Source organism: Pseudophryne corroboree, unplaced genomic scaffold (genome assembly GCF_028390025.1).
Source record: "Pseudophryne corroboree isolate aPseCor3 unplaced genomic scaffold, aPseCor3.hap2 scaffold_150, whole genome shotgun sequence".
NCBI classification, from domain to species: domain Eukaryota; kingdom Metazoa; phylum Chordata; class Amphibia; order Anura; family Myobatrachidae; genus Pseudophryne; species Pseudophryne corroboree.
Window position 1 is genome coordinate 1,435,563 of NW_026968131.1, and position 13,992 is coordinate 1,449,554.

General features: G+C 47.0%; 9 non-coding genes and 1 pseudogene across 9 annotated transcripts; 7 read left to right on the forward strand and 3 right to left on the reverse strand.

Annotated features, from left to right (window-relative positions):
- Positions 1-5,102: 5,102 nt before the first annotated feature.
- Positions 5,103-5,218, reverse strand: LOC134999595 (U5 spliceosomal RNA). Its single transcript, XR_010201673.1, has one exon. It is a non-coding gene; the product is annotated as a U5 spliceosomal RNA (small nuclear RNA).
- Positions 5,219-5,504: 286 nt separating this feature from the next.
- On the reverse strand, positions 5,505-5,620 carry LOC134999554 (U5 spliceosomal RNA). Its single transcript, XR_010201632.1, has one exon. It is a non-coding gene; the product is annotated as a U5 spliceosomal RNA (small nuclear RNA).
- Positions 5,621-5,890: 270 nt separating this feature from the next.
- On the reverse strand, positions 5,891-6,006 carry LOC134999497 (U5 spliceosomal RNA). Its single transcript, XR_010201576.1, has one exon. It is a non-coding gene; the product is annotated as a U5 spliceosomal RNA (small nuclear RNA).
- Positions 6,007-6,150: 144 nt separating this feature from the next.
- LOC134999469 (U1 spliceosomal RNA) lies at positions 6,151-6,278 on the forward strand (annotated as a pseudogene).
- A 593-nt stretch (positions 6,279-6,871) lies between these two features.
- LOC134999790 (U1 spliceosomal RNA) lies at positions 6,872-7,035 on the forward strand. Its single transcript, XR_010201862.1, has one exon. It is a non-coding gene; the product is annotated as a U1 spliceosomal RNA (small nuclear RNA).
- A 152-nt stretch (positions 7,036-7,187) lies between these two features.
- On the forward strand, positions 7,188-7,350 carry LOC134999969 (U1 spliceosomal RNA). Its single transcript, XR_010202032.1, has one exon. It is a non-coding gene; the product is annotated as a U1 spliceosomal RNA (small nuclear RNA).
- Positions 7,351-8,024: 674 nt separating this feature from the next.
- Positions 8,025-8,188, forward strand: LOC134999618 (U1 spliceosomal RNA). Its single transcript, XR_010201697.1, has one exon. It is a non-coding gene; the product is annotated as a U1 spliceosomal RNA (small nuclear RNA).
- Positions 8,189-8,340: 152 nt separating this feature from the next.
- Positions 8,341-8,503, forward strand: LOC134999334 (U1 spliceosomal RNA). Its single transcript, XR_010201447.1, has one exon. It is a non-coding gene; the product is annotated as a U1 spliceosomal RNA (small nuclear RNA).
- Positions 8,504-9,178: 675 nt separating this feature from the next.
- Positions 9,179-9,342, forward strand: LOC134999781 (U1 spliceosomal RNA). The gene has a single exon (XR_010201853.1). It is a non-coding gene; the product is annotated as a U1 spliceosomal RNA (small nuclear RNA).
- Positions 9,343-9,494: 152 nt separating this feature from the next.
- On the forward strand, positions 9,495-9,657 carry LOC134999392 (U1 spliceosomal RNA). The gene has a single exon (XR_010201495.1). It is a non-coding gene; the product is annotated as a U1 spliceosomal RNA (small nuclear RNA).
- Positions 9,658-13,992: the final 4,335 nt, after the last annotated feature.

Genomic DNA, 13,992 nt, shown 5'->3' on the forward strand with positions numbered 1-13,992 from the left:
CAAGGTGATATCTAATCAGCACACAGGTAAGGAATTAAGAAAATATTTCTTTATGGGTGAAGATGTTTCTCACAAATTGTTGTCCCAATGCATCATTGAAATTCAAGATGGAAGATGATTTTCATATATCACTTGTACATTTTGCATTGCTCTTCTGGTGACAATGTAGTTTGTTTTTGTCAATTACCATTTCAGTAATAGGGTAAAGAAAATTAAGTGGATTTTTTAAAGAAAACAATGCTGTCAATATACTATTAAAACAAATTAAAATGATAAAAGTTATTGTACTTTAAGTAAAAATAAAAGAGCCAAAATATCAATCCCAGTTTTTGATTACTTTAATTATAAAAAAAAAAATGCACATAGCAGAGGATAGTTTCGATCAATCGACCTCTGGGTTATGGGCCCAGCATGCTTCCATTGCACTACTCTGCTGCTCATGGAAGTGTAAGAGATCCTGAAGACTAAATTGATTAAAGGCCTAAAAGTACTGGACTATAAGGAAAGACTTACTAGGCTGAATATTTATACACTAGAAAAGAGGTGCCTAAGAGGAGATATTATTAATATCTTCAAATATGTAAAGATACATAACAAAGAGTTATCAGAGGAATTATTTATTAAAAGAACACGTGGTCACTCGCTGCGACTGGAGGAAAGTTCAGAACGCAATGGAGGAAAGGTTTCTTCACTGTTAGGGCAATCAGGATGTGGAATTCCCTGCCAGGGAAGGTGGTAATGGCGGACTCTGTAATTGGATTTAAAAAAGGAATGGATACATTTCTGAATGAAAAAGCTATCCAAGGTTATAATACTTAAAATATCAACATGGTTAATCCGGGGGTAACATGAGTTATAGTAGCTAACTAGTCATAAAACATTATTCAGCAAGTATGTAGAATCATCACAACTTAAAACAGGTTGAACACGATGGGCAATTTGCCTCTATTCAACCTCAAAAACTATGTTACTATATTACTATGTTATTGTAGTATACAGAACACCACAATGCAATGAGCAGTGATAGTGAGCACTGATGAGGATACTAGAACTGACACTGAGCAGCAAGATGCAGCACTGGACTATTAGTAATGTACTGTAGTATGCTGAGCACCACAATGCAGCACAAGACAATGAGCAGTGATACTGAGCACTGATGAGGATACTACTGAGAACTGACACTGAGCAGGAGAGACACACTACTAGTATTACTGAGCAGCAATAAGTAACCACTTATACTGAGCACTGATATTGAGATTTCCACTGAGAGAACATAGCCACGTCCTCTCCGCTCTCTCTTCAATGCACGAGTAAAAATGGCAGCAACGCGCAGCTCTTTATATGGAATCCGAATCTCGCGAGAATCCGACAGCGGGATGATGACATTTTCCCTTGTTCAGGTTTTCCGAGTCAGGCGGGAACAACCGAGCCTGCCTTGGACCAGTGTAAACCACGTGGAGTTCGTGGGGAATTCGGTTCTCGGAGAACCGAACCCGCTCCTCTCTACCTTATACCCATCAATTTTTTTATTTTCAATCTAAGCCCCTGCAGTTTTCTGTAAGCATCTGCTTCGCTATGATGATCAACAAGTCACAAGGGCAAACACTCAGGGTTTGAGGCGTAGATCTTAGGACCAGCTGCTACAAGCATGGCAGAGGTGTCACTATCACTGGTGACACCCAGAGAGGTGGCGAGGGAGATTGTAATGCAGTGCGCGCAGATAAGCAGCGCAATGGTAAAAAGGAGGCATGGTTTCATAGGTAGGGGCGTGGCCTGGTGGCCTGAATCTACATTTTGTTGCTCCGGGTGTCCCGGGGGTTGGGGGCTGCACCCGGGGACTAGTGTGTGAGCGGTGCTGGCTCCTGCACAGTGACAGGGCATGGCCACCCAGCATGACGCCTCCCTTCTTCCTTATATAGAATCCAAGTCTCGTGAGAATCCGACAGCGGGATGATGACGTTCGGGCGCGCTCGGGTTAACCGAGCAAGGCGGGAGGATCCGAGTCTGCTCGGACCCGTGCAAAAAAGGGTGAAGTTCGGGCGGGTTCGGATTCCGAGGAACCGAACCCGCTCATCTCTTATGGCCACCCAGCATGACGCCTCCCTTCTTGACCATGCTGTAATTGCAGTCGCACTGCAGTTCAGCGTGATCATAAAAAATGGTGTAGGCTCCTGCTGGTGCAGACTGTATGTGCGCGCAGGAAGCCGCCACCATTTTTGTGATCACAGCAGCTGAATGTGATGTCATACAGCCGCTGTGACCACGCCCCCTGTGTCTCCTCCGTTGCAGACCCCATTTTGAAGCCTTGCCCCCGCACCGCTCCATCCCTGACTTGGAAATGGAGTGTTGCTGACCCACCTCTCCCCCCCTTCCCCGCCCCGATTGACAGGCAGAGGCGATCACATTCTCTGCGGGGTGCCGCAGAAAATGCAGGCACATGCGTATGCTCTTAGCAATTTTTGCAGTTGGATCGCTTATTGTGATTGCAATCCAACCTGAATCAGGCCCTATTACCTATCACAATGCGCTGCGGGCAGTACAAAATTGGGTTAATATAGGAGGAAAAAAAACCCCCAGACCTGTGCTCCTTAACTGTACCTGGTGGCTAGTGGAGCGGCTACCCAGTAATCAGTGTCCACCGCAGTGCGCACACGGCCCACCCCCTACGGCCTCGCTCCCCTTCATCAGCGGCCTCGTGATCCGGAAGGGTGGTGTGTGTGTGACTGACCTTAGGATGAAACCGGAGCCTCCGCTGCAGTGACCCAGCAACCAGGGCACGGGAGTATACAGCGCCGCTGGGAGTGATGAAGCTGCAGTAAAGATGTCTATTAGACCTAGCCTGCTGCAGCCCTTGTAGATTCTCATAAAACAAGTTCTTCTTTTCTTGTCAAAATTAATAGCTAAGAATAGGCTGCCTGAGGCAGGCCCCTGTTAATTGGCCTGCTACTGAAGGCACCAACTACAAACTGAGCTCCCTGTTCATGGAAGCGGGGTTATAGAGGAGAATGCACTGAGCTTCTTGGGAACAGTCAAAAGCTTTGAGCCGGTTGGTGCCTCAGATCAAGATCCTACTCTACACCCCAATGTGAATCCTTGTGGAGTCCAGTGTACCCCACAGAAGAAATTAATGTGTCACACCCATTGGCAGCAACCTTAGAATAGCTGCTGACGGGCACAATTGAGAAAGGAAGGGGGGGGGACATTTGAATCCAGCACATAGATGCAATTCAAATATGTAATTTGTACCTTCCTATTTTAAAATATAATGGATGAACCTCACCCTGTGAGAACAATCTTCATGATCAAGAGATCTCATATGCAAAATAAGGATGAGTTGGGATAGGGCTGGGGAGGGTGGCTGCTCGGGCAGCCCCTCCCCCGTCAAGTTAAGGAGATTCAACTGAGGAAGCACAAGGGAACTCTCGTCTGGGGACAACAACTGCAGGGAGACCACATCTTTTCAGATGAACATGGGAGGGCGGAAGGCTGCCTAATACTGAAGCACCATATGCAACAACTAGTACAAGCATTCCTGGGGGAAGGTCTGCAGCAGACGGATTTGCATACGGTGATGTTATCCAAGCAGTGGGCCAAAGTTGACTGGAACCCTCTTCTGCATATGAAAAGAGAAAAGGGGCATGCAGGGCATGGCGGCCTTTTGCAGTGCTTGGATGACCCCTAGTTCACATTAAACACCCCCACCCTCCTTTGGTGTGGGGCTCATGTTGGCCATGCCCCATCCCCTGAAGCATTCAAGCTGATTTCTTGCAGCAGCTGGGCACTGTAACAGCTCCAGAGCTGTTCTGTAAGGCAAGTAAAAGGGTGTGGGCCCTGCAGCACCACCTGTAGTTCGCATTGTGCGTTGGAAGGCACAAAGTAAGCAGACGGGAGGAGAAGTCAGGATAGTGCGCAAGGGCATTCTTTTCTCTTAGTCCGTAGAGGATGCTGGGGTCACATTAAGAACCATGGGGTATTGACGGGATCCGCAAGAGACATGGGCACTTTAAGACTTTCAAAGGGTGTGAACTGGCTCCTCCCTCTATGCCCCTCCTCCAGACTCCAGTTATAGGAACTGTGCCCAGGGAGACGGACATTTCGAGGAAAGGATTTATTGTTAAACTAAGGTGAGCATCTTACCAGCTCACACCTTAAGCATGCCGCAGAAAGTGGCATTCAACAGAACACAAGCCAATGGCATGAACAATTGCAGCAAAAAGCTGACCAGAACCATAACACAACATGTGTATAACCACAAGTAATAACTGCAGACACAGTATGGACTGGGACGGGTGCCCAGCATCCTCTACAGACTAAGAGAAAAGGATTTACCGGTAGGTATTAAAATCCTATTTTCTCATACGACCTAGAGGATGCTGGGGTCACATTAAGAACCATGGGGTTATACCAAAGCTCTTGAACGGGTGGGAGAGTGCGTACGACTCTGCAGCACCGAATGACCCAACTTAAGGTTATCATCAGCCAAGGTATCAAACTTGTAAAACTTAGCAAAAGTGTTTACTAAATAGCTGCTCGGCAAAGTTGCAATGCCGAGACTCCCCGACCAGCTGCCAAGGATGAACCCACCTTTCTAGTAGAATGGGTCTTCACCTACTTCAGTAACGGCAATCCTGCCGTGGAACGAGCATGCTGAATCTTACCACAGATCCAGCGCATAATGGTCTGCATGGAAGCAGGACACCAAATCCTGTTGGGAGCATACAGGACAAACAGAGCCTCTGTTTTCCTAATCTGAACCGTTCTGGTGACATACATTTTCAAAGTTCTGACCACAGCCAGAGACTTTGACTCAACGAAGGTGTCAGTGGCCAAAGGCACCATGTGGAAAGATGAACCACCTTCGGCAGAAATTGTTGACGTGTCCTCAATTCTGCTCTATCTTCATGAAAGATCAAATAAAGGCTCTTGTGATACTGTTTGGTTTGTACTGTTTTCCATGTGCTCCCAGATCTTTCAAGCAAGTAGCATGGTCAAGAAAGTTCTGTTTGAAAAGAAACAAACATTTACTGTCATTGTTATGCAAATAAACTTACATTAAAGCTAACAAGAAAGCACACTCGTTCTGTCTTTAAACTGATAAAAGAAACCTCAATAATATGGGGCATGCAAAAATTGAGATAAAACTCAGTTTTGCTCCTCTCCACGGAAATCTTTAATAAAAGGCGAAATATTTGTTAGTTCTGAAGAGAAACCAGAGCATGACCAAGATTCCACCTGTCGCCTGAGTGCCATGCCAGCAGTTCTCATTCAGATCAAAGTGAGCACCCAATTTGAATGAAAGAAAGCAGATTTCTCACCAGGCTTCCCCTTGCTATAAACATGGTTTGTACTCTTTTCCATGTGCTCCCAGATCTTTCAAGCAATGAGTATGGTCAAGAAAGTTCTGCTTGAAAAGAAACAGACATTTATAGTCATTGTTATGCAAATAAACTTACATTAAAGCTAACAAGAAAGCACACTCGTTCTGTCTTTAAACTGATAAAAGAAACCCCAATAATATGGGGCATGCAAAAATTGAGATAAAACTCAGTTTTGCTCCTCTCCACAGAAATCTTTAATAAAAGGCGAAAGATTTGTTCGTTCTGAAGAGAAACCAGAGCATGACCAAGATTCCACCTGTCGCCTAAATGCTGTGCCAGCAGTCCTCATTCAGATCAAAGTGAGCGCCCAACTTGAAAGAAAGCAGATTTCTCACCTGGCTTCTCCTTGCTATAAGCATGGTTTGTACTGCATTCCATGTGCTCCCAGATCTTTCAAGCAAGTAGCATGGTCAAGAAAGTTCTGTTTGAAAAGAAACAAACATTTACTGTCATTTCTATGCAAATGAACTTACATTAAAGCACACTCATTCTATCTTTAAACCGATAAAAGAAACCCCAAAAAGATGGGGCATGCAAAAATTGAGATAAAACTCGGTTTTGCTCCTCTCCACGGAAATCTTTAGTAAAAGGCAAAAGATTTGTTCGTTCTGAAGAGAAACCAGAGCATGACCAAGATTTTCATCTGAAAATATGTGTTCTCCCTGCAGTTGTTGTCCCCAGATGAGAGTTCCCTTGTGCTGCCTCAGTTGAATCTCCTTTACTTGACAGAGATGTGCCTGAGCAGCGGCCCTCCCCAGCCCTATCCCAAATCATACTTATTTTGCATAGGAGATACCATGGTCATGAAGATTGTTCTCCCAGGGTGAGGTTCATTCATTGCATTCTGGGTATGCTGACCCCTGTGATTTTCCCAAATGTGGGAAACTCGCTTTTATACCCTTGTGCACTATCCTGACTTCTCCTCCTGTCTGCTTACTTTGTGCCTTCCAATGCACAATGCAAACTACAGGTAGTGCTGCAGGGCCCACACCCTTTTACTTGCCTTACAGAGCAGCTCTGGAGCTGTTACAGTGCCAAGCTGCTGCAAGAAATCAGCTTGAATGCTTCAGGGGATGGGGCATGGCCAACATGAGCCCCACACCGAAGGAGGGTGGGGGTGTTTAATGCGAACTAAGGGTCATCCAAGCACCGCAAAAGGCCGCCATGCCCTGCATACCCCTTTTCTCTTTTCATATGCAGATGAGGGTTCCAGCCAACTATGGCCCACTGCTTGGACGACATCACCGTATGCAAATCCGTCTTCTGCAGAACTTCCCCCAGGAATGCTTGTACTAGTTGTTGCATTTGGTTTGTTGTTTGGGGGTGCTTCAGTTTTAGGCAGCCTTCTGCCCTCCCATGTTCATCTGAAAAAATGTGTTCCCCCTGCAGTTGTTGTCCCCAGATGAGAGTTCCCTTGTGCTGCCTCAGTTGAATCTCCTTTACTTGACAGAGATGTGCATGAGCAGCGGCCCTCCCCAGCTCTATCCCAAATCATACTTATTTTGCATAGGAGATACCATGGTCATGAAGATTGTTCTCCCAGGGTGAGGTTCATTCATTGCATTTTGGGTATGCTGACCCCTGTGATTTACCCAAATGTGGGAAACTCGACTGCATTATTTGTGGTAGTGGGGGACTGTGTTTGTGCTTTCCTCTGGTCAGCTCTGGTAAAACTCAGATTTCTTTGTCTCAGATTTTCCTCTAGCCTTGTTCTTCTTTCGAGAGTTCCCTTGTGCTGCCTCAGTTGGATCTCCTTCACTTTACAGGGAAGTACCCGAGCAGCGACCCTCCCCAGCTCTCGCCCAACTCCTACTTACCTGCCAGGTGAGATACTATGATCATGAAGGTGCTTCTCCCAGGGCAAGGCTCACCCATTGCACTCTGGGTGTGCTGCTCCTGCGATTTCCCCAAATGTGGGAAACTTGACTGCATAATTTGTGTTTCCCCTGGTCGGCTCTCGTATAATTCAGATCTCTTTGTCTCAGGTCTCTCTCCAGCCTAGTTTGCTGTCTGTTTCCACTTCTCTTTTCTTGAGCCGCTCCCTTCTATGCCCTTGCGCACTATCCTGACTTCTCCTCCTTTCTGCTTACTTTGTGCCTTCCAACGCACAATGCGAACTATAGGTAGTGCTGCAGGGCCCACACCCTTTTACTTGCCTTACAGAGCAGCTCTGGAGCTGTTACAGTGCCCAGCTGCTGCAAGAAATCAGCTTGAATGCTTCAGGGGCTGGGGCATAGCCAACATGAGCCCCACACCGAAGGAGGGTGGAGGTGTTTAATGCAAACTAGGGGTCATCCAAGCGCCGCAAAAGGCCGCCATGCCCTGCATAACCCTTTTCTCTTTTTATATGCAGATGAGGGTTCCAGCCAACTTTGGCCCACTGCTTGGATGACATCACCGTATGCAAATCCGTCTTCTGCAGACCTTCACCCTGGAATGCTTTTACTAGTTGTTGCATTTGGTTTGTTGTTTGGGGATGCTTCAGTATTAGGCAGCCTTCTGCCCTCCCATGTTCATCTGAAAATATGTGTTCTCCCTGCAGTTGTTGTACCCAGATGAGAGTTCCCTTGTGCTGCCTCAGTTGAATCTCCTTTACTTGACAGAGATGTGCCTGAGTAGCGGCCCTCCCCAGCCCTATCCCAAATCATACTTATTTTGCATAGGAGTTACCATGGTCATGAAGATTGTTCTCCCAGGGTGAGGTTCATTCATTGCATTCTGGGTATGCTGACCCCTGTGATTTCCCCAAATGTGGGAAACTCGACTGCATTATTTGTGGTAGTGGGGGACTGTGTTTGTGCTTTCCTCTGGTCAGCTCTGGTAAAAGTCAGATTTCTTTGTCTCAGATCTTCCTCTAGCCTTGTTCTTCTTTCGAGAGTTTCTTTGTGCTGCCTCAGTTGGATCTCCTTCACTTGACAGGGGGGTGCCCGAGCAGCGACCCTCCCCAGCTCTAGCCCAACTCCTACTTACCTGCCAGGTGAGATACTATGATCAGGAAGTTGCTTCTCCCAGGGCAAGGCTCACCCATTGCACTCTGGGTGTGCTGCTCCTACGATTTCCCCAAATGTGGGACACTTGACTGCATAATTTGTGTTTCCTCTGGTCGGCTCTCGTATAATTCAGATCTCTTTGTCTCAGGTCTTTCTCCAGCCTAGTTTGCTGTCTGTTTCCACTTCTTTTATCTTGAGCCCCTCCCTTCTATACCCTTGTGCACTATCCTGACTTCTCCTCCCGTCTGCTTACTTTGTGCCTTCCAATGCACAATGCAAACTACAGGTAGTGCTGCAGGGCCCACACAATCTTTTACTTGCCTTACAGAGCAGCTCTGGAGCTGTTACAGTGCCCAGCTGCTGCAAGAAATCAGCTTGAATGCTTCAGGGGATGGGGCATGGCCAACATGAGCCCCACACCAAAGGTGGATGGGGGTGTTTAATGCGAACTAGGGGTCATCCAAGCACCGCAAAAGGCCGCCATGCCCTGCACGCCCCTTTTCTCTTTTCATATGCAGATGAGGGTTGAAGCCAACTTTGACCCACTGCTTGGATGACATCACCATATGCAAATCCATCTGCTGCAGGCCTTCCCCCAGGAATGCTTGCACTAGTTGTTGCATTTGGTTTGTTGTTTGGGGGTGCTTCAGTTTTAGGCAGCCTTCTGCCCTCCCATGTTCATCTGAAAATATGTGTTCTCCCTGCAGTTGTTGTCCCCAGATGAGAGTTCCCTTGTGCTGCCTCAGTTGAATCTCCTTTACTTGACAGAGATGTGCCTGAGCAGCGGCCCTCCCAGCCCTATCCAAAATCATACTTATTTTGCATAGGAGACACCATGGTCATGAAGATTGTTCTCCCAGGGTGAGGTTCATTCATTGCATTCTGGGTATGCTGACCCCTGTGATTTCCCCAAATGTGGGAAACTCGCCTGCATTTTTTGTGGTAGTGGGGGACTGTGTTTGTGTTTTCCTCTGGTCAGCTCTGGTAAAAGTCAGATTTCTTTGTCTCATATATTCCTCTAGCCTTGTTCTTCTTTCGAGAGTACCCTTGTGCTGCCTCAGTTGGATCTCCTTCACTTGACAGGGGGGTGCCCGAGCAGTGACCCTCCCCAGCTCTAGCCCAACTCCTACTTACCTGCCAGGTGAGATACTATGATCATGAAGGTGCTTCTCCAAGGGCAAGGCTCACCCATTGCACTCTGGGTGTGCTGCTCCTGCGATTTCCCCAAATGTGGGAAACTTGATTGCATAATTTGTGTTTCCCCTGGTCGGCTCTCGTATAATTCAGATCTCTTTGTCTCAGGTCTCTCTCCAGCCTAGTTTGCTGTCTGTTTCCACTTCTCTTTTCTGGAGCCACTGCCTTCTATGCCCTTGCGCACTATCCTGACTTCTCCCGTCTGCTTACTTTGTGCCTTCCAACACACAATGCGAACTACAGGTAGTGCTGCAGGGCCCACACCCTTTTAGTTGCCTTACAGAGCAGCTCTGGAGCTGTTACAGTGCCCAGCTGCTGCAAGAAATCAGCTTGAATGCTTCAGGGGCTGGGGCATAGCCAACATGAGCCCCACACCAAAGGAGGGTGGGGGTGTTTAATGCGAACTAGGGGTCATCCAAGCACCGCAAAAGGCCGCCATGCCCTGCATGCCCCTTTTCTCTTTTCATATGCAAATGAGGGTTCCAGCCAACTTTGGCCCACTGCTTGGATGACATCACCGTATGCAAATCCGTCTGCTGCAGACCTTCCCCCAGGAATGCTTGTACTAGTTGTTGCATATGGTTTGATATTTGATGGTGCTTCAGTATTAGGCAGCCTTCCGCCCTCCCATGTTCATCTGAAAAGATGTGGTCTCCCTGCAGTTGTTGTCCCCAGACGAGAGTTCTCTTGTGCTTCCTCAGTTGAATCTCCTTAACTTGACGGGGGAGGGGCCGAGCAGCCACCCTCCCCAGCCCTATCCCAACTCATACTTATTTTGCATATGAGATCTCTTGATCATGAAGATTGTTCTCACAGGGTGAAGTTCATCCATTATATTTTAAAATAGGAAGGTACAAATTACATATTTGAATTGCATCTATGTGCTGGATTCAAATGTCCCCCCCCCCCTTCCTTTCTCAATTGTGCCCATCAGCAGCTATTCTAAGGTTGCTGCCAATGGGTGTGACACATTAATTTCTTCTGTGGGGTACACAGGACTCCACAAGGATTCACATTGGGGTGTAGAGTAGGATCTTGATCTGAGGCACCAACCGGCTCAAAGCTTTTGACTGTTCCCAAGATGCTCAGTGCATCCTCCTCTATAACCCCGCTTCCATGAACAGGGAGCTCAGTTTGTAGTTGGTGCCTTCAGTAGCAGGCCACTTAACAGGGGCCTGCCTTAGGCAGCCTATTCTTAGCTATTCATTTTGACAAGGATAGAAGAACTTGTTTTATGAGAATCTACAAGGGCTGCAGCAGGCTAGGTCTAATAGACATCTTTACTGCAGCTTCATCACTCCCAGCGGCGCTGTATACTCCCGTGCCCTGGTTGCTGGGTCACTGCAGCGGAGGCTCCGGTTTCTTCCTAAGGTCAGTCACACACACACCGCCCTTCCGGATCACGAGGCCGCTGATGAAGGGGAGCGTGGCCGTAGGGGGTGGACCGTGTGCGCACTGGCGTGGACACTGATTACTGGGCAGCCGCTCCACTAGCCACCAGGTACAGTTAAGGAGCACAGGTCTGGGGGTTTTTCTCCTATATTAAACCAATTTTGTACTGCCCGCAGCGCATTGTGATAGGTAATAGGGCCTGATTCAGGTTGGATTGCAATCACAATAAGTGATCCAACTGCAAAAATTGCTAAGAGCATACGCATGTGCCTGCATTTTCTGCGGCACCCCGCAGAGAATGCGATCGCCTCTGCCTGTCAATCGGGGCAGGGGGGGAGAGGGGGGTCAGCAACACTCCATTTCCAAGTCAGGGATGGAGCGGTGCGGGGGCAAGGCTTCAAAATGGGGTCTGCAATGGAGGAGACACAGGGGGCGTGGTCACAGCGGCTGTATGACATCACATTCAGCCGCTGTGATCACAAAAATGGTGGCGGCTTCCTGCGCGCACATACAGTCTGCACCAGCAGGAGGCTACACCATTTTTTATGATCACGCTGAACTGCAGTGCGACTGCAATTACAGCATGGTCAAGAAGGGAGGCGTCATGCTGGGTGGCCATAAGAGATGAGCGGGTTCGGTTCCTCGGAATCCGAACCCGCCCGAACTTCACCCTTTTTTGCACGGGTCCGAGCAGACTCGGATCCTCCCGCCTTGCTCGGTTAACCCGAGCGCGCCCGAACGTCATCATCCCGCTGTCGGATTCTCACGAGACTTGGATTCTATATAAGGAGCCGCGCGTCGCCGCCATTTTCACACATGCATTGAGATTGATAGGGAGAGGACGTGGCTGGCGTCCTCTCCGTTTAGATTAGAAGATAGAGACGAGTGACATTTGATTTACTACTAATTTGGGGAGCAGTTGAACTTGTCAGGAGTACTCAGTAGTGTAGAGTTTTGCTGATAGTGACCACCAGTTTTATTATTTATAATCCGTTCTCTGCCTGAAAAAAAACGATACACATACCATATCTGTGCTCAGCCTCAGTGTGCTGCATGATATATCATCTATGTATATCTGACTGTGCTGAGTGCTCACTGCTCACACAGCTTAATTGTGGGGGAGACTGGGGAGCAGTTATAGCAGGAGTACAGTGAACACTTTTGCTGCCAGTGTGACCACCAGTATATTGTCTGCCTGAAAAAGTTAAACACTCCTGTGGTGTTTTTTTTTTATTCTATAAACGCATTCTGCTGACAGTGTCCAGCAGGTCCGTCATACATATATTATATAAATATTTATCTGCAGTAGTGTTATATTTTTTTTTTCATCTTTATCATCTCTATATTAGCAGACGCAGTACGGTAGTCCACGGCTGTGGCTATCTCTGTGTCGTCAGTGCTCGTCCATAATTGTATACCTACCTACCTGTGGTGGGTTTTTTTTTTCTATCTTCTTCATACTAGTAGTTTAGGAGTCTACTGACAGTGTCCACCAGGTCCATCATTATATTATATACCTACAGTAGTAATATATTTATTATATTATCTATACTAGCAGACGCAGTACGGTAGTCCATGGCTGTGGCTATCTCTGTGTCGTCAGTGCTCGTCCATAATTGTATACCTACCTACCTGTGGTGGGTTTTTTTTTTATCTTCTTCATACTAGTAGTTTAGCAGTCTGCTGACAGTGTCCACCAGGTCCGTCATTATATTATATACCTACAGTAGTAATATATTGATTATATTATCTATACTAGCAGACGCAGTACGGTAGTCCACGGCTGTACCTACCTCTGTGTCGTCACTCGTCCATAATTGTATACCTAACTGTGGTGGGTTTTTTTTTCTATCTTCTTCATACTGTACTAGTAGTTTAGCAGTCTGCTGACAGTGTCCACCAGGTCCGTCATTATATTATATATACCTACAGTAGTTATATATATTTTTTTTTATATCATTAATTATCATCTCTATACTAGCAGACGCAGTACGGTAGGCCACGGCTGTGGCTATCTCTGTGTCGTCAGTGCTCGTCCATAATTGTATACCTACCTACCTGTGGTGGAAGTTTTTTTCTATCTTCTTCATACTAGTAGTTTAGCAGTCTGCTGACAGTGTCCACCAGGTCCGTCATTATATTATATATACCTACAGTAGTTATATATATATTTTTTTTATATCATTAATTATCATCTCTATACTAGCAGACGCAGTACGGTAGTCCACGGCTGTAGCTACCTCTGTGTCGTCAGTCACTCGTCATCCATAAGTATACTAGTATCCATCCATCTCCATTGTTTACCTGAGGTGCCTTTTAGTTGTGCCTATTAAAATATGGAGAACAAAAATGTTGAGGTTCCAAAAATAGGGAAAGATCAAGATCCACTTCCACCTCGTGCTGAAGCTGCTGCCACTAGTCATGGCCGAGACGATGAAATTCCATCAACGTCGTCTGCCAAGGCCGATGCCCAATGTCATAGTACAGAGCATGTAAAATCCAAAACACAAAAGATCAGTAAAAAAAGGACTCAAAAATCTAAATAAAAATCGTCGGAGGAGAAGCGTAAACTTGCCAATATGCCATTTACCACACGGAGTGGCAAGGAACGGCTGAGGCCCTGGCCTATGTTCATGGCTAGTGGTTCAGCTTCACATGAGGATGGAAGCACTCAGCCTCTCGCTAGAAAAATGAAAAGACTTAAGCTGGCAAAAGCACAGCAAAGAACTGTGCGTTCTTCAAAATCACAAATCCACAAGGAGAGTCCAATTGTGTCGGTTGCGATGCCTGACCTTCCCAACACTGGACGTGAAGAGCATGCACCTTCCACCATTTGCATGCCCCCTGCAAGTGCTGGAAGGAGCACCCGCAGTCCAGTTCCTGATAGTCAGATTGAAGATGTCAGTGTTGAAGTACACCAGGATGAGGAGGATATGGGTGTTGCTGGCGCTGGGGAGGAAATTGACAAGGAGGATTCTGATGGTGAGGTGGTTTGTTTAAGTCAGGCACCCGGCGAGACACCTGTTGTCCGTGGGAGG